The sequence below is a fragment of the Dasypus novemcinctus genome, chromosome X, assembly GCF_030445035.2.
Source record: "Dasypus novemcinctus isolate mDasNov1 chromosome X, mDasNov1.1.hap2, whole genome shotgun sequence".
Taxonomy (NCBI): domain Eukaryota; kingdom Metazoa; phylum Chordata; class Mammalia; order Cingulata; family Dasypodidae; genus Dasypus; species Dasypus novemcinctus.
In genome coordinates, this window is record NC_080704.1 from 104408643 (window position 1) to 104430912 (window position 22270).

Below are 22270 nucleotides of genomic sequence, written 5' to 3' on the forward strand. Positions count from 1 at the left end.
TGACAGATTATGAGAAAATATCATCAGATTATTACCACTAACTATGGTCCATAGCATATATTTGACATATTTTTTCCATTCTCCCTTATTATTAACAATGTGCACCTTTGACGTTGATGCAAGAACATTACAGTATTGTTGTTAACTATGGTCCACATGTTACATTAATTGTATTTTTCCTACTCTCCACATTCCCACCACCCTGTAACAGAGACATACATCTGCTCTAGCTCACAGAAGGACGTTCTTGCATTAGTTCCATCAACCACAATTTGCATCCACCTCTGGGTTCACTGTTTTATTCAGTCCCTAGATTGTTCTCTAGTTTTCTTTCAATTGCCATTTACATCCCTAGACTATGCTTTCCAGGCACAAACCAGTTTATAAACCAGCTGCTACTCACTATAATGTGTTACCATCAACTCTATTCATTTCCACACTATTACAGTCAAGTTAATTAAAACTTGAACACTCATTAAGCATCAATACTCCTTCACAGCCAGCTTCTTATCTCCTAATAACTTATAGTCTAGGTTTTAATTGCATGCATTTATTTTTCATATTTAGTTCATGTTAGTGAGACCTTGCAATATTTGTGATATATATGTATAATGGAATACTATGCAGTGAGAAGAAATGAATTTGGGAAATGAATTTGGATAACATGGATGAATCTTGTAGACATTATGCTAAGTGAAGTATGCATCTAATGTATTAAGCTTCTCAATTGCATCTTTTATTCCCATAAGCTCTCTTACTTTTCTTTGCAATCTTTCAAATTGTCTTCATGCTCACCCAGTGGCTTCTTAATAATCTTTATCACTTTACTTATATTTTCCTTCAACTCCTTGAACTAATTTGGAAGATTTATGTGAACATCATTGATTAGTTCTCTTAAATCCTGCATCTCATCAGGATTTTTTATATGATCCTTTGACTGGAACACATCTTCCTATTTCTTAGAATGGCTTGTAATGTTTTGCTTATATCTAGGTGAATGATTATGTTGGTGAATTTATTCTGAAGACCCCTTTCTCTCTCTCTTGCCTAGTAGCTTTGTTTCACACCTCTTCTTTGATTTTTGTATCAACTTATTCTAAGCCTTTAAGTTTGCCCTGCTTAAGTTATCAAAACAATGTAAGGGACCCACTAATGAGACACGGACCAGATCAAGAGTGTCTGGACTTGATCATCCCCAAAATACTTTTTCACTTACTGCAGTTTCCCAGTCTGCCAGCAGATTTGTTCTTCAATGAACCTTTCCACAGAAAGGACTCTTTCAATTTCCACTCACTGGTGATTCTTGTCTCAGCAGAACTGAGGTTAAAAACATGTTCTGCTAGCCAATCTCATTGAAGACAAAGCACTCCCTGCCCTCCTCTACACCTTTTCTCCACCAAGGGAGGAAGATGTCCATTATCCACTCAGTTGACTGCAGTGGGATCCAGGTTTTAACCAGGCTGTTTGCCTTGACAGTGGGGAATGGGTGCCATTCCTGCCAAGGGGACTAGTAACTCACAGTTCTCACTTCACCCTCTTCCTGTCTCTATCTCTTTCCATCCTGGAAGATGTGTGGTATTCTCCTTTTACAAAGACCTACCAAAGTCACTCCTTCAGACAGCTTTTTGTCCTCCTCCATTGTTTTTGCAAGACTCGAGCCCTGCTGCCTTACTATGATGCCCAGAAGTCAAGTGGTCTTAATAACATTCACAGTGATGTGCCTCTAAAGCTTCTTGAATGACAGATTCCACATCAGCCTCCCAAGCGCTGATATAGTCCCTTTAAGGCAGGGTTCTTAACCTTTTTTGTTCCACAAAACCTTTCCCAGTCAAGTGAAAGCCAGGAATCCCTTACTAAGTCAACACTGTACTGTGTATTATTTAATAATTATAGCACACTTGCACCAACACAATCCCATGAGAATAATATTTTTTTAAAATTTCAATTCAAGCTCACTTACTCCTTGTTAAGAATCCCTGGTTTAGGGTCTTTTAAATTTTGAAGTTGATTTTTCCTTTCTTTGTTCCCTTTCTAGCATATATATTTTGTAGAAACAAATTTATGAATGTATTTCCAAACAACATGTTTTCAACAAAGAAATAACTATTAACTTTAATCAGAATCCATATCTATGAAGGGGACCCCAGTTCCTAGTGAGATGCTTTAAGTTACGATGCTACTGCAAAATCAAATTTATAAGCAATATGTGTTTTAAATCGACTATATATTAAAGGAAATCATATTCCCTTTCAAAAAATGCAACATAAATTATCCTTTGAAAAATTATTGCATTATTTTTAGAAAATTAAATAGGAAATAAGTTGTTCTACTGGGAGATAAAAGTTTTGTAATTGTTATGTAAGGTAATGTAAAAATAAAGCACAATGGCCAATATTGCCCCAAACTTCAGATTCCTGAGCCCCAGTAGCTCTATAGAGGAAACATTCTGAATATTTACCTTGATACCTATTATAGCAGTTTGATATGGTTATGAACTCAAAAAATAGATATTGGATTATGTTTGTAATCTGGTCTGTACCTGGGTGTGATTAAGGTATGATTAGGGCTTTGATTGGAACACATCATTAGGGTGTGGCATGGCAAAGAACAGAGTTGAGTATTTTTGATGTTGGAGTTTTGACGTTGGAGTTTGATGCTGAAGCCTTAAGCTGGAGTGCCAGGAGGTAAGCACACAGAGGAAAGAGAAACAAGCCCCAGGAAGAGAGGAAACGTGAGCACAGGAAGAAGCAAAATCTGGGAAGAGAGGAACCCTGAACCCACAGAGTAGCAAGACCCTGCAAGGGAGGAACCCAGGAAGCCTGAACCGTCACAGACATTGGCAGCCATCTTGCTCCAACATGGGAAAATAGACTTTGGACAGGGTAGTAACATATACTTTATGGCCTGGTATCTGTAAGCTCCTATCCAAAATAAATGCCCTTTATAAAAAGCAAACAATTTCTGGTATTTTGTATCAGCACCCCTTTGGCTGACTAAAACACTCGTATATTTGATGGACTTATGTCCTAACAAATTCTAAATCTAACTAGATTTATCTGGAATTAGAGTAAAAAATATTTTAAATGATGTTCCTTTGAGGAATTAGAAAGGTTATTTTTCCAACATGGATTATTAGACTTTGTTAAGTTGGTACTCACACTAAGATGCCACAGGCTTACATCTCAGGAAAATAACAGTGCATTATTTTCCATAGTGTAGTCACATTAGGCCACCTAGGCTAATGTGATATTTTACTGATCTTCATAATATAGTATGAAAGGAGTTTTACATTAATTATCCAGTACATTTATGCATTTAAAAAGGACTTTGATTATTTGTTACAAACATTTTGAAGTATTCAAAGAAATAAGATATGAATTTCAAATCCTTTAACCTCATACTTGGTTTTTTTTTCCTTTTTCCTTTTTTTTTAATATGGGAAGTGATAGCTTTATAGAAATATCATGCAAAAAATTCAGCATTCCAATATACCCCCTATTACTAACACTTTCCATTAGTGTGCTACAATTTTTATAATCCATGAAAGAATTTTTATAATTGTTCTCTTATTTATAGTCAGTTGTTTACAATAGACTTCAATGTGTCATACAGTCAGCCCTATGTTTTATCTTTTAATTTTTATTCTATTAACATATATGAATTTAAATTTCCCATTTTCACCACATATGCATATATAGTTCAGTGGTATTAATTACGATCACAAAACAGGGCTATCATTACCACCATCCACTTCCAAAACTTTATATTCAACCCAAAGGGAAATTCAGCACAAATTAAGCATTTAATTCCCATTCTCTACCCTGAAACAGCCCCTGGTAGCCTATACTGTAGACTCTAATTCCACGAATTTGTTTATTATAATTATTTTATATCAGTGGGATCATATGATATTTGCCTTGTGTATCTGGCTTCTTTCACTCAACATTATGTCTTCAAGGTTCATCCATGTAGTCATATGAACCATAACTTCATTCCTTTATAATGATGAATAATATCCCATTGTATGTGTAGAACATAGTTTGTTCATTCATTTGTTGGTTGATTGACACTTATTTAGTCTTCAAAATCAAGGCAATATTTAGTCTATGAGCATGGAATGTCCCTCCATTTATTTAGATTTTTTTAAAAATTTTTTGGAGCAAATTTGGGTAGTTTTGCATGGGCACACCCTTTCCAAGCTTGGTCAAATTTATTCCTAGATATTTGGTTCTTTTAGATGGTGTAGTAAATGTAATTTATTTTTCTTGATTTCACACTCAGTTTGCTCATTATTAATGTACAGAAACATTACTGATTTTTGCATAGTGACTTCTACGCTGCTGCTATTGTGGAATTTTTTTTATTAGCTCTTGTAGCTTTGTTGTCAACCTTTCAGAATGTTCTATAAATACAATCATGTCATTTGCATAAAAAGTTACACTTCTTCCTTCCCATTTCAGAAGCACTGCATTTCTTTTTCTTGTCTAACTGCTCTAACTATAAATCACCACACAATGTTACATAAGAGTAGTGACAGTGGGAATGGGAAATATTTAAGTCTTTCAACTTTGGGTATGGTGGTAGCTGTGGTGTTTTCATATATATTCTTTATCATATTGTGGACGTTTCCTTCTATTCCTATTTTCTAAGTGTTTTTATCAAGAAACGGTGCTGGAATTTGTCAACTGAAGTTTCTGTATTAATTTAGATTAACATGTACTTTTCCCTTCAATTTATTACTGTGGTATATTACATTAATTGTTTTCCTTTGGCTGAATCACACTTGCATACATGGGATAAATCCCACTTGATCATGGTGTGTAATTATTTTCATGTACTGTTGAATTTTACTTGAAACTTTTTGTTGAATATTTTTGCATCTATATTCATAAGAAAAATCGGTCTGTAATTTTCTTTTCTTGTACTATATTTATCTGGTATTTCTATTAGGTGGATGTTAACCTGATACAATGAGTTCTTTAGTGTTCCCTCCTGCTCAGTTTTTTAGAAGATTGTCAGCAGGATTCATAATAATTCTTCTTGGAATATTTGGTAGAATTCATCTGTGAAGCCATCTGATCCTAGTCTTTGCTTTTTGGGAGTTTTTTCTCTAGTAGAGAAGTTATGGGTTTACAGAATATGCATGCACAAAATATCATATACCCCTCCAACAACAACTTTCATTGGTGTGAGACATTGGTTACAATTGATGAAAGTCTATTTTTATAATTGTACTATTAATCAAAGTCCATGGTTTAATTTAGGTTTCATAGCTTGTGTACTGTATTTCCATGGATTTTCAAAAAAATATATTCCATTAACATAAATACAATCATCCATTTCATTGTTTGTGTACTGTAATTCCAAGATTTTCAAAAAAATATTCCATTATAATAAATACAATCTATTAGTTTCCCTTTAAATCATAATGTAAACCATAATGTAAAACATAAGATAACTAAAAATTTAGAAATTTTTACAGCCTAAATAAAATATAAACCATCATGTAAACCCAAATGGAACCATGTCTGAAAGCTGTTGTTTCAATATGAACATCAGCTGCAGCAAATATAATACGAACATGTAAAAAAATCATGGCTGGGGAAGGGACTAAGGGTTTGATATTGGATATGTGGGAGTACCGTATATTGTATACATGAATTACTGTGATCCAAAACTTTTGTGAAGACAAACTTAATAAGTAGAAAAAAAAGAAAGGATGTACACACTGAGGAAGAAATGGGAGAAATTGCCTTGCCATTGCATATACAGGGTAACACCTATAGCAGTGATGAAAGGCAAAACGTCCAAAAGTAAGCTTTTTCATTTTATCATTTTTGATACCCCAATTTATTATTAATTTATTTAATTTTTCTAAATTTGTATGTATTCTTCATCTAACCTTTAAACACATCACTATATTCCATTTTAATATTAATGGAACCTGGCAATATATTAAGCTTCATTTTTACAGAATTTTCTGACCACAGAGAGATTCAACTATGGCAGTGGAGGAACACTGGTGTGGGGTGTTATTGATAGAGGCACATGGATGGGAGGGACCTCTCCAGGGCATGAATACAGGGTATATAAAAATGTTTGGATATTTTCATAGTGGTTTCTGTTAAAAATGACAACTGAGGAAGTGCTGAGTTCCTAGCCAGGGGAGCTCTATCACATTCCCCAATAGAACAGCAAAAATATCCCAAGTGCAATGGCAGAGACCAATAAAGATGGATGGTCCAACAATAAGCCCTTGATCCTGAGGGCTGCATTTGTGAGCCTGTGTGCCCGAAATATGAACTAGGCCTAGAGCTGTAGAGTGCCTAAGAGTTACCACTTAAGAGCCTCCATGTTGCTCAAATGTGACCACTTACTAAGCCAAACTGGGCATGTAAATGCATTATCTCCCCTCGAGTGTGGGACATGACATCCAGGGATGAGCCTCCCTGGCACCGAGGGAATACCACCAAGCACCAACTGATGATGTAACTAGAAAAAGACCTTGAATAAAAGGGTCAACTCAGACCAGAAGAATATCTCAGGCTACATGTAAGATCAGGTGTTAAAAACTGCTTTAAGACTTTGGATAAATAGGGGAAATGGAAAGAACAAATGAGTTTATATGGCTATGAGTCTTCAGAAAAGAGACAGGAGGTCATCAGAAGGGTAATGCTTACACACGCCTCAGCAGGGACCCATAGACAGCAAAATTAGATAGAAGCCCAGGTACTGGTTCTCCTGAGGGCTACAGAGACCCACAGGTTCTATGGTCATGGAAGATGGCTCTGGAGTTCAGTGCCATATCAGTTGGTCCTACTTTGGAGTTTGTGTTCCTGAGTGTGATGGAGTTGGACTCAGATATGTCCTATCTGCACATACCTCTTCTGTTACTTTTACCAGACATGTGGTTGGCACTGGGGTTAGTGTATCCTCAGGAGACCTGACCCTGGACTATCCATGTGACAGCTAGGCCCTGAGCCTCAGTCCACTTGCAACAGGGTATTGGACTTACCCTGGCCAGCTAACAGAGAGGTGAAGAAAGTCAACCACCACACCAGGGAACAGAGTGCTTACAACTGCAAGCAGGAGAATTGCATCCATCATCCATGTGGAATCTAAGACCCCTTTTGATATAGAAGGTGAGTGGACATAACCATCCCAGCATCCACAAGCTGGAGTAATAGAATATTGACTAGAGTGGACTTACTGATATTATTCTATGAAACTATTGTGATGAGTATAGGAAGAAGTTGTAGCATTGATGTGGAGAAAGTAGCCACAGTAGTTGCTGAAGGTACAGAGTGGGAAGAAAAGATATGATGTGGGAGCATTTTCAGGACTTGGAGTTGCCCTGGGTGGTATTGCAGGGACAGATGCTAGACATTGTGTGTCCTGCCATGGCCCACTGGGTGGACTGGGGGAAATTGTAAACTACAATGTAAACCACTATCTATGTGGTGCAGCAGTGCTCCAAATGTATTCACCAAATGCAATGAATGTTCCACAATGATGAAAGATGTTGATGTGGGAAGAGTGGGGTGAAGGGGGTGAGGATATATGAGGACCTCATATTTTTTAATGTAACATTTAAAAAAATAAAGAAGAAAATATATATATATATATATGTATATTTCTCCGCTGTTAATTACACAGAAAATCTTGTGTGACTATCTTCACCATCCATTACCAAAATATTTCCCTTATTCCAAACAGGAAACCTGTAAATTTTAAGCCTCAACTTCTGTGTTGATTTGAAGCTCACGAACCCCAGAAAAGTACATTCTTAAAGGTAATCCATACCTGTGGGCATAAACTTATTGTAAGCATGGCCTTTTGATTAGGCCACTTCATTTAAGGTTATTTTGCTTAGGTTACATCAGTTAAGACATAGCCCAGAGTGGACCTTAACCCCATCACTAAAGTCCTTCATAAGAAAATGAAATTTGAGAAGAGTAGAAGGAAGAACCTGAAATTCAATAGAACTTGGAATAGAAGGGATAGACAAGCAGATGCCTCCCTGTGTCTTGTCATATGACAGAGAAGTACAGAATAACTGGCAGCTGGGCTTGGGGAAGAAATCAGTCTGATGTTGCTTTGATTTGGACAATCTCATGGTTTCAGATCTCTAAACTTGTAAGTTCATGAATCCACTTTGTAAAAGCAAACCCATTTCTAATGTATTACATTTGGCAATTTTAGCAAACTAAAACAACTCCCCATTCTCTATCCTTACACCATCCCCTGGTTAGCTTTATTCTAGACTGACTCAGTTTGCTTATTTTAATTGATTGAAATCAGTGAGCTCATACAATATATATATTTTGTGTCTGGCTTTTTTTCACTCTACATAATCTTTTCAAAGTTTATACTTGTTGCATGTATCAGGATTTCATTCCATTGTACAGATTAATAATATTCTATTACATGCTTAAATCATATTTGTTTGCCTATTGATTGTTTGATGGACACTTGGGTTGCATCCATCTTTTAGCAGTATTAATTATGATGTCACCTGTGTGCTGTACATAAAAGCCCTTATCATGTTTAGGAAGATTTCTTCTTTTCCTAGTTTCTAAGAGACTTCAAAATGAGACAGAAAGTTATCAGATGGGTTGTGGTTATGCATGTATCATCAGCATTTCAGAGACAGCCAAAATAGATACAACCCCAGGTAGTGGTGTTCATGCAGGCTAGAGACACCCAGGACCTGTGGTCATGGAAGATGGCTTTGGAGTTCAGTGGGCCCTATTTTGGAATTTGTGCTCCTGTGTGTGATGGAGTTGGACTCAGATGTGACCTCTCTACACATGCCTCTTCTGTCACTTTAATTTAACCTGTGTTTGGCACTGGGGATTGGTGTATGCTCAGGAGACTTGAATCTCTGGACCATTCTATGTATTTTTATAAAGAAAAGGTGTGATATTTTGTCAAAAGCCTTTTTTGCATTAATTGATATGATGATGTAGTTTTTCCCTAATGTGATGTATCACATTAATTGATTTTCTTTTGTTGAAACAGGCTTCCATACCAGGGATTAATCCCACTTGATCATGGTGTATAATTATTTTAATCTGCTGTAGTATTTGTTTTCCTAGGATTTTCTTGAGGATTTTTGCATCTATATTCATACAAAATATTGGTAAGTAGTTTTATTGTGGTACTTCTATCTGGCTTTCATGTGAGAATGATCTTGGTCTCATAGAAGGATTTTGGGCATTTTCACTCCTCTTCAATTTTTTTGAAGAGTTTGACCAAAATTGGAGTTAATGTTTCTTTAAATGTTTGGTAGAATTTCCTTGTGAAACCATCTGGTCCTGAGCTTTTCTTTTATTGATTCAATGTTTCTACTACTAATTGGTTGGTTGAAAGCTTCTCTGTCTTCTTGACTAAAGGTCTGTAGTTTAGATGATTTTAAAAATTTTCCATTTCATCTAGATTTTATAACTTACTGGCATTCAGTTGTTATTATCCACTTATAGTCTTCTCTATTTCAGTGGGGTCAGTGCCAAAGGCTTCCTTTTTCTTTCTGATTTTCATTATTTCCTCACTCAGTTTTTCTTTGTCAGTCTAGCTAAAGGCTTGCCAATTTTGTGAACATATTTACACCCCTCCCTCAGTGGCTTGCTTGCGGTCTGCTCTTCTGTGTCCATTTGCTGTGCATTCTTCTGTGTGTCTTTATTGATTTTTTAAATTTATTTCCCCCCATTGTGGATTGCTTGTTGTATGCTCTCTGTGTCCATTTGCTGTGCATGCTTCTCTATTTTTACTTGTCTCCCTTTTCGTTGCATCAGCTTACTGAATTAGCTCTCCACAGTGCTTGCTGGACAGTGGCACTCCATTGTGCTTGTGGGCCATGTAGGCAAGCCTGCCTTCACAAGGAGGCCCTGGGATATGAAGCTAGGGCCTCCCATATGGTAGATGGGAGCCCAACTGTTTGAGCAACAGCCACTTCCCTTTTGTGAACATTTTTAAACAATTTTGATTTTGTTGATTCTCTTTATTATGTTTTGTTTTCTGTTTATTTATCTCTGCTATAATCTTTATATCCTTCCTTCTGCTTGCTTTCACGTTAGTCTGTTCTTTTTCAATTCCTGCTAGCTTTGAGGTTATGTCTCTGATTTGAAGTCTTTATTCTTTTTTAATATAAGAATTTTTACGCTATAAATTTTCCTCTCAGGACTATGTTCTCTGAGGCATAGCATAGATTTTGCTATGCTGTATTTTCGTTTTCTTTTTCCTCAAGACATTTCTTAATTTCCCTTCTGGTTTCCTCTTTAACCCATTGATTGTTCAAGATTATTTCATTTAATTTCACCATATATGTGGATCTTCCCTTTCTTGCTCTGTTATTGATTTCTAGGTTTATTTCATTGTGTTTGGAGGATATACATTGAATATTTTTTAACATATTGAGACTTCTTTTATGAACCAACAAATGGATTACCCTAGAAAATGATCTACAGGCACTCATGAAGCTTGTGCATTCTGTTTCCATTGGGTGCAGTGTTCTATATAAGTTTGTTAGTTCTAGTTGGTTTAGTTTATCATACAAGTCCTGTATTTCCTTATTGATCTTTGACTAGTCTATCTATTATTAAAAGTGTTGTGCTAAAGTCTTCTACATTTAATATAGAACTGCGAATTTCTTTCCTCAAAGCTATGAATATACCCTTGATATATTTTTGGTCTCTGCTGTTAGATGCATATACACTTTCAATTTTTACATCTTCATGTTGAATTATCCACTTATTCAGTATGTAATGACCATTTTTATCCCTCATAAGTTTTACTGATATAGTCTATTTTATCCAATATTATTATACCCACCCAACTCTCCTTAGTTTACTATTTACATTGTATACTGTTTTCAATTCTTTCACTCTCAACCTACTTACATTTTTTTAATTTAAGTGAATGTTTTTCAGATGGCATATACTTACACGACGTTATTGTATCCATTGTGCAAATCTCTGGCTTTACATGGGAGAATTTAATCCATTTACATTTGAAATCACTACTGAAAATACAGTGTTATCTTCTACCATTTTGCTCTTTAGCCTTTGTATGATATCTTACCCTCACTTCAGAAAAAGTCTGCCTTTATATTTCTTTTCTTTCCTGTTTTGTATCATATTGTGGCCTTCCATTTCTATGTAGATATAATTTTTATCTGTTTTCCTTGTAGTTACCATATGGTTAAAATTTAACATCTTAAATGTGTAAAAGTATATTTGATGTTATACCAACATGCTATCAATAGCACACACATTTTCATTTCTTGTATTCTTCTGTCTCCCCAATATTTTAATATGAGTTACCCTTTATATTCCTGTGCATTGTATGTAGAAAAATATAGATATATAATTATGTGTCTTGCATTTGCATTTTACCACCTATAGAAAGTAAGAAGTTGAATTACATACCAAATAACATTACATTTTGTTACTCTTAACATAGGTCTTTATTTCTTTATGGGACTTTTAGCCACCATCTAATGTCCTTTCGTTTCTGTCTGAAAAACTCCGTCTACTATTACATGAAGGGCATATCTGGTGGTGATGTACTACCTCAGTATTTAATTTTCGGAGTGTCAATCTCTCTGCCATTTTTGAAACAGAGTCTCAGCAAATTTAAAATTCTTGGCTGCAGTTGATTTCCGTCAGTAGTTTAAGAATATTAATCCAATATCTTCTTACATCCACTGCTTCTGATGAAAAATTGGCACTATATATTATTGGGATTACCTTGTATGTAAAATGGTGCTCTCCTTTTCTTTCTTTCAGAGTTCTCTTTTGCTTTGCATTTGATGGTGTAATCAATACATGTTGGGGTGTATTTTTCGTTTATATATTTTTTCTCTCTATTTTTTAAAAATGTTACAATCAAAAAATATAAGGATTCCCCATATACCCACACCCCCCTCACCCCACTCCTACCACATCTATAACCTGTTTCATCATCGTGGCATGTTCTTTGCATTTGGTGAATAGATTTTGGAGCACTGCTGCCCCACATGGATAGTGGTTTATATTGAAGTTTACACTCTCCCCCAGTCCACCCAGTGGCCATGGAAGGACATACAATGTCCAGCATCTGTCCCTGCAGTACCACCCAGGACAACTCCAAGTCCTGAAAATGCCTCCACATCCTATCTCTTCTTCCCTCTCCCTACCCTCAGCAGCTACCATGGCCACTTTCTCCACATCAGTCCTACAATTTCTTCCATTAGTAATCACAATAGTTTCATAGTAGAATATCAGTAAGTCCAGTCTAATTTATACTCTTTTCCTCCAGCCTGTGGACCATAGGATGGTTATGTCCTCTCTACCTCTATACCGAGAAGGGGTTTAGATTCCACATGGATGATGTATGCAATTCTCCTGCATTCAGTTATAAGCACTCTTGGCTCCCTGGTATGTTGATTGTGACCCTCTTCACCTCCCAGTTAACTGGTCATGGTATGCCCAATAATCCAGAGGGTAGGAGTTGCAAGTGTGCTGAGGCTCAGGACCTGGCTGTCACATGGACAGTCCAGAGATTCAGGTCTCCTCCAACCCTAGCACCAAACACAGGTCCAGGAAAAGTGACAGAAGAGGCATATGTAGAAAGATCACATCTGAGCCTAACTCCATCACACTCAGAAACACAAACTCTAAAGTTGGGCCAACTGACGTGGCCCTGGACTGCAGAGCCAACTGCCATGATCAAAGAACCTGTGTGTCTCAGTACCCCTCAGAAGCACCAGTACTTGGGGTTGTATCTACTTTGGCTGTCTCTGTGGTCCTGCTGAGGCATGCATAAGTGCAACCCCACTGATGACCTCCTGACTCTTTTGAAATCTCATAGTCATATATACTCATTTTTCTTTACCATTCCCCCTTTCCCTCAAGGTCTTTTACTAGTTGCATCACCATTTAGTGATTGGTCGTAATCCCTCAGTGCCGGGGAGGCTCATCCCCAGGAGTCATTTGCCACAGTAGGGGGAATGTAATGCATCTACATGCTGAATTTGGCTTAGAGAGTAACCACATTTGAGCAACTTGGCAGCTCTCAGGAGGTAACTCTTAGGCAGCCTGCAGCTATAGGCCTTGTTCAAATTTCAGCCACACAGGCTCATAAGCATAGTCATGAGTATCAAGGGCTTATCTGTTGAAATCAAAGACATAATGATCTCATTTGGAAAGACATGCTGTTTCCCTGGTAACATTTGCAATGAAAGAAGTTCGGCAGTTGGGAGTGTTGGGAAACAACATTCAAGGAGGACGAAGCTGTCATGGGCTACAAGAATAATGAACATATGTACTTGACAGTTATATAGAACATCTAGACTTTGTATTCCGATACAAGATCTTTTGGTTTCTTAGGACGGATGGTTAACTTGAGACAATAGTTGATTGAATTCTGTAAGTTATAGCTAATATTAATGTTTAACTACATGTAGCTGCTTGTTTGCACATTTACTGCGGTATATATAGAAACCCCTCTGTAGTGATTAATTTGTCTGATGAGTCTTTACTCACAGATCCCCTGATTTGAGTTTTGTCTCTTTCTTTCTCTTTGTTTCATTCCCAATACCCTGCAGGCACGAGTGTCCAATTCTTATCATTTTAGCATCCTTTTTCACTGGTGTTTGCCCTTGCGCTTGGGGGATTGTTACTGTTCCTTTGGGGTATGTGACAGAGATCCCATGGCTAGAAGCTCAGCACTCCCTTAGGTGTTTTTTGTAATATAACTACTATGAAAATACCCAACATATATCTGAACATATTAAATATTATGAGTTCTTAAAAAATTTTCTCACGTAACTGTGGGGAGGCAAAGGCTATTTCCATAGGCAAACTGCACTCTGGGAACTGCAATGATGCTTTTTGATGAATTCCCCAGGAGAAATTGGCTGGCTGAAATAGCAATGAATATTATCTCTTCTAACTGCTGAAATCATCAGTTCTCCTTTTAATCCTTCAACTGATTGGATGAGACATTTTTTGTTGCTGAAGTCAATCTCCTCAGTTGATTGCAGAGCTAATCAGCCATACAGGCAATCAATGTACTGATGATTTAAGTCCACAAAATGTCCTCAAAGTAACAATTAGACCAGGGCTTACTTGAACAACAATTGGGCTTGATTAACTGTCCACGTTGATACATAAACCTAACCAACACAATCTCTATATCCATATTTTCCTTCGTCTTGAATTGATTTAGAAGATTTGTTTGAACTTCATTAATTAGTTATTCTAAATTCTGTGTCTCCCCTGATGTCTTTTTTTTTTCCTTGACTGAGTCAAGTCTTCCTCTTAGTATGGCTTGCAACTTTTTGCTTTTGTCACGGCATCTGAATATCTTGATGGGTTAACACTATAGGCCACTTTATACCTCCTTTTAGGATTTTTTTTTCTTTATTGGCTTTGTGTTAATGCTTTTCTTTGATGCCTGGTTGAAATTGCTTTAGACATTGAAAGTAGCCTGTGTTTAACTGTTCAGATTTTTATAACTCTTCTTCACCTGATATTCAGAGCAATTTTCACTATTGCATGATTTGTGCAATTATTTCTGTTCCACAAGAAAACTTTCTTTCCTCTGTTTCTTCTCTAGGAATCTTGATGTGCTATTTTTGGTTTTGTATAGAATTTTCTCAGCAGTTCTTATATTTCATTTATAGCCTCTCCCTCACTCAGTGCTCCCTTTACTTTACATTTTTCAGTTCTGGACCCCATCCTGTCTTATAACATCTTCATTTTGCCTGTTTTTCCTGAGACCTTTTATACCTCTGATTTCTTCATTGTTAGGGTATCCCACTGTGGAGATCCAGATGATGTCAATCCATAAAGTTAGGTCAATCCAGGGAGGTCCATTTTGAATTTAGGTTGTCCAGAGAACAGTGGCTGTATTGTTTGTGGGCAACACTTACGAACAGTTCTACATTGGTACCCCCATTCTCTTATGAACCTTCACTCCTCACTCATTTATCTTACACCCTGGGTCTCTTTATACTTGGGTCCATGTACATGGATATGCATGGGGTTCTAATTTGCTGCTGTGAGTGATACTTTAGTCTGCATCTGTTGCAGAATGAACACAGGCTGTGCTGCCTCTTTGTGACTCCTAAGCTGTGTGAGACCAAGTGAGGGTGATGGGAACAGACTGACGATTCTGGGAGGGAAATCTCCTACTGATCTTGAGATTATTTTTCTTTTTCTAATATTGTATGTTTGTGGAGTATTTCTCCAGTCTCTATCATTTTCGAGAGTTCTAATCAAGTGGAATTTGTTCTTTTATTCGTTGACTCTGAGGGGAGACTTTTCCAGGGGATGTCTTAAGTTGCCATATTTATGACATCACTTCAAGATGTGTTTGTGTTAAACTATCTGTTCCTTTATAAGATGATGAGAAAGAACTCATTTTAATTTTACATTTGTTTAAAGAAGCAAAAATAATGTAAATAGGTTAATAAATTGTAAAATGGTATATAAGTGAAAGTTGTTGACTCTCTTTTTAAAAAAATATTTTTTCTGATAAAGGACTGTGTCTTATACACTCTCTTTTTCTTTTTTTTTTATTGACTTTGTAATAATATTACATTAAAAATATATATGTGAGGTCCCATTCAACCCCACCCCCCCACCCCCCCTTCCCCCCCCAACAACACTCGTTCCCATCATCATGACACATCCATTGGATTTGGTAAGTACATCTTTGGGCACCTCTGCACCTCATAGACAATGGTCCACATCATGGCCCATACTCTCCTCCATTCCATCCAGTGGGCCCTGTGAGGATCCACGATGTCCGGTGATCACCCCCGAGGCGCCATCCAGGGCAGCTCCACGTCCCAAATACGCCCCCACCTCTCATCTCTTCCTGCCCTTCTCCATACCCATCGTCCACCATGTCCACTTTTCCCAATCCAATGCCACCTCTTCTATGTGGACATTGGATTGGTTGTGTCCATTGCACCTCTATGTCGAGAGGAGGCTCAGCTTCCACATGGATGCTGGCTGCCATCCTCCCATTTTCAGTTGTAATCACTCTAGGCTCCATGGTGTGGTGATTGTCCTTCTTCAACTCCATCTTAGCTGAGTGTGGTAAGTCCAATAAATCAGATTGTAGGTGCTGGAGTCTTTTGAGGCTCAGGACCTGGCTATCACATTATCAGTCCAGAGATTCAAATCCCCTAACTATATCTTAAACCCCAACGTTAACTGCACCTCCAGCAGATTAGTATGAAAGTCTTATGAAGGGAGATCCCATCTGAGTCCAGATTCATCACACATAAACACCATTTCCAGAGAGGGGCCATCTGCCCTGGTAGTAAACCCCATCAGCCATGACCATAACTCTCATGGGTCTCTTTAGCCTTCATAGGAACCAATATCTGGGGGTTGTATCTGCTTTATCTGTCTCTTTGACTCTGCTCAGTTGTGCATGAGGGCAATCCTTCTGCCAGCCTCCAGACTCTTTTTTAGAAACTCTACACTCTCTTTTTCTATCTGTGTACTAAAAACACTGACCACATAGACAACTGCTATGTACACATACAGATTTCACTGTGTTCTTATTGGTTCAGCTGTGTTTAACTATATTAATTACTCTATTTATGCCTTGAGGCACAAGTGCCTAAAATTACTTAATTGATCCTTGAGCAAGTTCTAAATAACAAATAAGTCAATAAATCGGCAAAGAATTGAATTTAATATATATAGGCATGTTATTTATTCAAAATTAAAAGCATTTTTTCCTTCATTTGGGTGATGAATACATGTATTAGTCAGGGTTTTCTAGGGAAACAAAATCAACAAGAGATATCTGTCAATAGTATGCAATTCTATAAGAGTCTCTCATGCAGCCATAGGGATGTACAAGTCATTGTTCCACAGGCAGGTTGCAACCAAGAGCTCCACTGACATTCCAGTGAAGGTCCTTGATGAGTTCTGGTAGATGTTGGCTGTCCAAAGACGAGCTGGGAAATTCTCTTTAAATGCTGGAATCACTTCCTCTTTTAAGGAGTTCAAATAATTCAGTTAAGTGTCACTCATTGCTAATGGCAAACTCCCTGACTGATGTAATTGTAATCAGCTATCTATGCTTTACCACTGCAGTAAAGTCAATGGTGACTAAAATCCATAAATGCCCTTGTTTTTATGCTTCCTTGACCAAACAATTAGGTATAATTACCTGGCCGAGTTGACACAATATTCTAACCATCACAGTGAACCCCTTGTCAACTGGACAATCATACACATTACTTTAAAACATACTTGGTCTCTAGGTAAAAACAATAACAGATATGCATATATATGTGTGTGTGTGTATTTAATGCCTAACAATGTTCAATTCTCCTGTGTACAACCAGAAATGCATTAATTTCATACAAAATAGAGTGCAAATTTGGATAATATTCTCTCTAAAACTTATCATCTTCAAATATTATGACATGAAACTGATACAACTTGTTATATAATAAGGGAAAAGTTTGAGGAAGAATACAAAGAAATTTGTTTTGTGTAAATATGCAGTCCTCATCATCATGAAACAAGAAAAAAAGATTCATGACCATTATAGTCCTCATTTCTATAACTTACCGCATTGTCGAAGTTCACTTTTAGCACTACCTTCTTCCACTACCCATTCCATGTTTCCATTACCCTTAGTAAATCAGCTGGCCATGTTTCCCTGGTGGAGTGACCCAAACTTCAATTTCTGAAGTTTCTGGGCCATTGTTAGTTCTGCTTGGATTGGGTTGTTGCAATTTTCCACTGAATTTAATCATAGGACATGGCAGTAGTAGGAGATGCACTAGAGGATCTTCTGTATTCCAGGCAAACTCTTCCTTACCACCAGTATGCAGATTCAGTCCTATTTTCCCTGGATAGTCAGAATGAGTCACACAAGCCAGTAGAGTAATTCCCTTCTTTGGCTTTTGATTCACAGATAAGAGAAGTCCAAAGTGGCCAGCTGGCAGTTTTAACTTCCAGTTCAATGACATCTTTGTTGTGTTCCCTGGTGACAGCACTCCACCTTTTCGATGAAAACCTGTAGACCAGCAGAGTTTGAGGTTGCAGTTACAGCAAGCAAAAATTCTCCTAGTGGGATACAATGGGTATTAGGAAGTGGTGCCACTCCCATTTCCACCTCTTGATTCCTGGACACATGGATCCTGGTTATGCGAGAAAAATCACCATAAGGTGGAAGCTGATTTAGAGCATACACAGCCTTCTGAAGAGCTTTGCCCCATCCCTGCAAGGTACTGCCACCTAGTTGGTGCTGTAATTGTCTTCAAAAGGCCATTCCATCGTTCTATCAATCCAGATGCTTCAGGATGATGGGGAACATGGCCATGTGTCCATTTCCACACATCATTTGCTGTGGAATGGGTTCCTTGATCAGAAGCAATGCTGTGTGAAATGACATGACAGTAGAGAAAACATTTGGTAAGTCCATGCATGGTAGTTTTGGAAGAAGCATTATATGCAGGAAATGCAAACTTATATCCAGAGTATTTTTCCATTCCAGTTAAAACAAATCTCTGCCCCTTCCATAGTGGAAGTGGTCCAATGCAATCAACCTGCCACCAGGTAGCAGGCTGGTCACCTTGAGGAATTGTACTATTTCGGGGGCTGAGTGTGGGTCTCTGCTGCTGGCAGATTGGGCACTCAGCAGTGGCTGTATCCAAGTTAGCCTTAGTAAGGAGAAGTCTGTGTTGCTGAGCCCATGAAAAACCTCCATCCCTACCTCCATGGCCACTTTGCTCATGAGCCTATTGTACAATGACAAGAGTGGCTGGGGAAAGAGGCTGAGCAATACCCACAGAGCAGGTCATCTTATTGACTTTATTATTAAAATCTTCTTCTGCTGAAGGCATCTTCTGGTGAGCATTCACATGGGACACAAGTATTTTCATGTTTTTTGCCCTCTCAAAGAGGCCTATCCACATACCTCTTCCCCAGACTTCTTTCTCACCAAATTTCCACTCATGTTCCTTCTAGTTCCCTTAATATCCAGCCAAACCATTAGCATCAGCCCATGAATCAGCGTACAAATGCTTCTCTGACCATTTCTTCTTCCAAGCAAAATGAACAACCAGGTGCACTGCTAGAATTTATGCCCACTGGGAGGATTTGCCCCCACCACTCTCCTTCAGGAATATCCCAGAAAGGGCCTGCGGTGCTGCAGCTTCTTACTTTTGGGTGATAACTGTATATCATGCAGAACCATTTGTACCAGGCACGAGTTTTCTCTTTCTCAGTCAACTGATTGTAAGGGACTCCCCAAGAGGCCAAAGCTGTGGGCTGGGAAAGAGAAGGTAACATGGCAAGTGTAATGAAATGGGCTTTTGGGTTACTTCTTCATGTAACTTGCTTGTGCCTTCAGGACCCACTTAAGCCCTATCTCATATATACCAATTCCACTTTATTATGTAGTGCTGCTGTGCATACCCAACTTTCTGGTTTACTGAGTCAGACAGTACCCAGCTCATGATAGACAACTTAGGTCTCATGGTAATTTGATGTCCCATGGTTAAGCTTTCAGTCTCCCCTAAGGCCCAGTAACAGGCCAAAAGCTGTTTCTCTAAAGGGGAGTAGTTATCTGCAGAGGATGGCAGGGCTTTGTTCCAAAATCCTAAGGGTCTGCATTGTGATTCTCCTATAGGGGCCTGCTAAAGGCTCCAGACAGCATATCTATTTGCCACTGAAACTTCCAGTACCATTGGATCTGCTGGATCATATGGCCCAAGTGGTAGTGCAGCTTGTCCAGCAGCCTCAACCTGATGCAAAGCCTCTTCTTTTTCTGGTCTCCAATAAAAACTAGCAGCTTTTCTGGTCACCTATTAAATGGGCCAGAATAACACACCCAAATGAGGAATGTGTTGTCTCCAAAATCCAAAGGATGAACTAAACATTGTGCCTCTTTTATATTCATAGTAGGGACCACATGCAACAGTTTATCCTTCACTTTAGTAGAGATAGCTTGACATGCCCCTCAAGACTGGAAACGCAGAAATTTCACTGAGGTGTAAGGACCTTTTATTTTAGGAAGACTTATCTCATTTCTCTTTCACTCAAATCCCTTACTAATAAGTCTAGAGTCTTTGCTACTTCTTGCTCACTAGGTCCTATCAAAATGATATCATCAATATAATGGACCAGTGTGATGTTTTGTGAGAGGGACAAATAATCAAGCTCCCTGCCAACAATATTATGACATAGGGCTGGAGAATAGATATACCCATGAGGAAGGAGAGTGAAGGTATACTCCTGGCCTTGCCAGCCAAAAACAATTTTTTTTTTCTGGTGGTCCTTTCTAATAGCGATTGAGAAGAAAAAAAATCATTCTCCAAATCGACAGCTGAATACCTGTACCAGGGGATGTGTTAATTTATTCAAGTGATGATATCATAACTGGGACAGCAGCTGCAATTGGAGTCACCACCTGGGTAAGTATATGGTAATCTAAAATTATCCTCCATTATCCATCTGTTTTCTGTACGTGCCAAATAGAAGAGTTGAATGGGGATGTGGTGGGAATCACCACCCCTGCATCCTTCAAACCCTTGAAGGTGGCACTAATCTCTGCAATCCCACCAGGAATCCAGTATTGCTTTTTAAAATTATTTTGCTGGGTAGGCACAGATCTAGTGGCTTCCATTTGGGCTTTCCAACCCTAATACCCCTCGCTCCACAAATCAGGGATCCATTGTGGGGATTTTGCAATTACTGAGTATGTCTATTCCAATTATACATTCTGGAACTGGGGAAATAACCACTGAATGCATCTGGGGACCCACTGGACCAACTATGAGATGAACCTGAGCTAAAACTCCATTAATCACCTTTCCTACATAAGTCCATACTTTGACTGGTGGACCACAGTGACATTTTGGATCTCCTGGAATTAACGTCATGTCTGAGACAGAGTTTAATAATCCCCAAAATGTCTCATCATTTTCTTTTACCCAATTCACAGTTACTCTGATAAAAGGCCATAGATCTCCTTAAGGAAAGGTGGGAGGAAAATTAACAATATAAATTTTGGGCAGTTTAACAGAATCCTGCCCCAAGGAGACCTGGCTTTCTCCTCATTGACAGGGCTCTGGTTCTATAAATTTTCTCAAATCTGGGAATTGATTAAGGGGCTGTGATTCTCTGCATCTGTAATTTGAATTAGGTTTTTGGTCCCTCTACCTAGAACTCTTCTGTTTACAGATCCAGAAGAAATTCACTAGATTGACTGCTTATTTCACTGCTAGGTACCCCATGATCTACTAGTCATGTCCATAACTCTACTTAACTTAGACTCTTTTTAGTGCTTTTTTGAATCTGTCTTTCATTGCAGTAGCCACACCCACCTTGACTTTGGTGATTAACTGCCAATACTGACTTTTACCAGACTGATATCCAATCATCCTCATAATGCTAAGGATTCTAATATCATCACAGATGTCCTGTATTTGTCAGCCAAAGGGGTGCTGATGCAAAATACCAGATTTGGTTGGTTTTTATAAAGGGTATTTATGTGGAGTAGGAGTTTACAAATACCAGACCATAAGGCATAATTTAGTTCCCTCACCAAAGTTTATTTGGAGGAAGACAACTGCCGACATCTTTGAGGTTTCAGGCATCCTGGGTTCCTACGTTCCTGAGGCTTGCGTTTCCCTGGTTTCAAGGTTTCTACCTTCCTGGTGCTGACTTCTCTTTCCTCTGCATGCTAACTTCCCGTGGCTCCAGCTTAAGTCTTCAGCATCAAACTTCAACATAAAAACCCCAACATCAGAAAACCCTCAAATCTGTTCTTTGCTATGCCTTTTATGCCTTAATCATAACTCAATCATGCCCAGGTACAGATCAGATTACAAACAAAATCCAATATTTCTTCTTGGAATTCATCGATAATATCAAACTACTACACCTCCCTACAGTAATATCTGGACTACAGAGAAGAGCAACGACAGAGCTCTTCAGGGAAGATGGCGTTAGTATTACAAATTTATTCTTCACAGTGCAGGTTAAAGTTGTCTCCTCTGGATATGCCAGGGGTGGGTGGGCAGCTCTCAAATGGTAAATCCATTTTAGCATTCCAATCTCCTTAATCCTTTGAATTCCCTCTTCTACTATATACCAGGGCACATTGGACATCTCAACCTCAGACGTGTTGGGCCATCTTTTGGCCCATGTTTCAGTCAGCCACACAAACAAACTATTAGAGACCTTTCTAATCCTTCAAGCTACAGAGTTGAAGCCATAATTTCTGTTTAGTGGGCTCATATCAA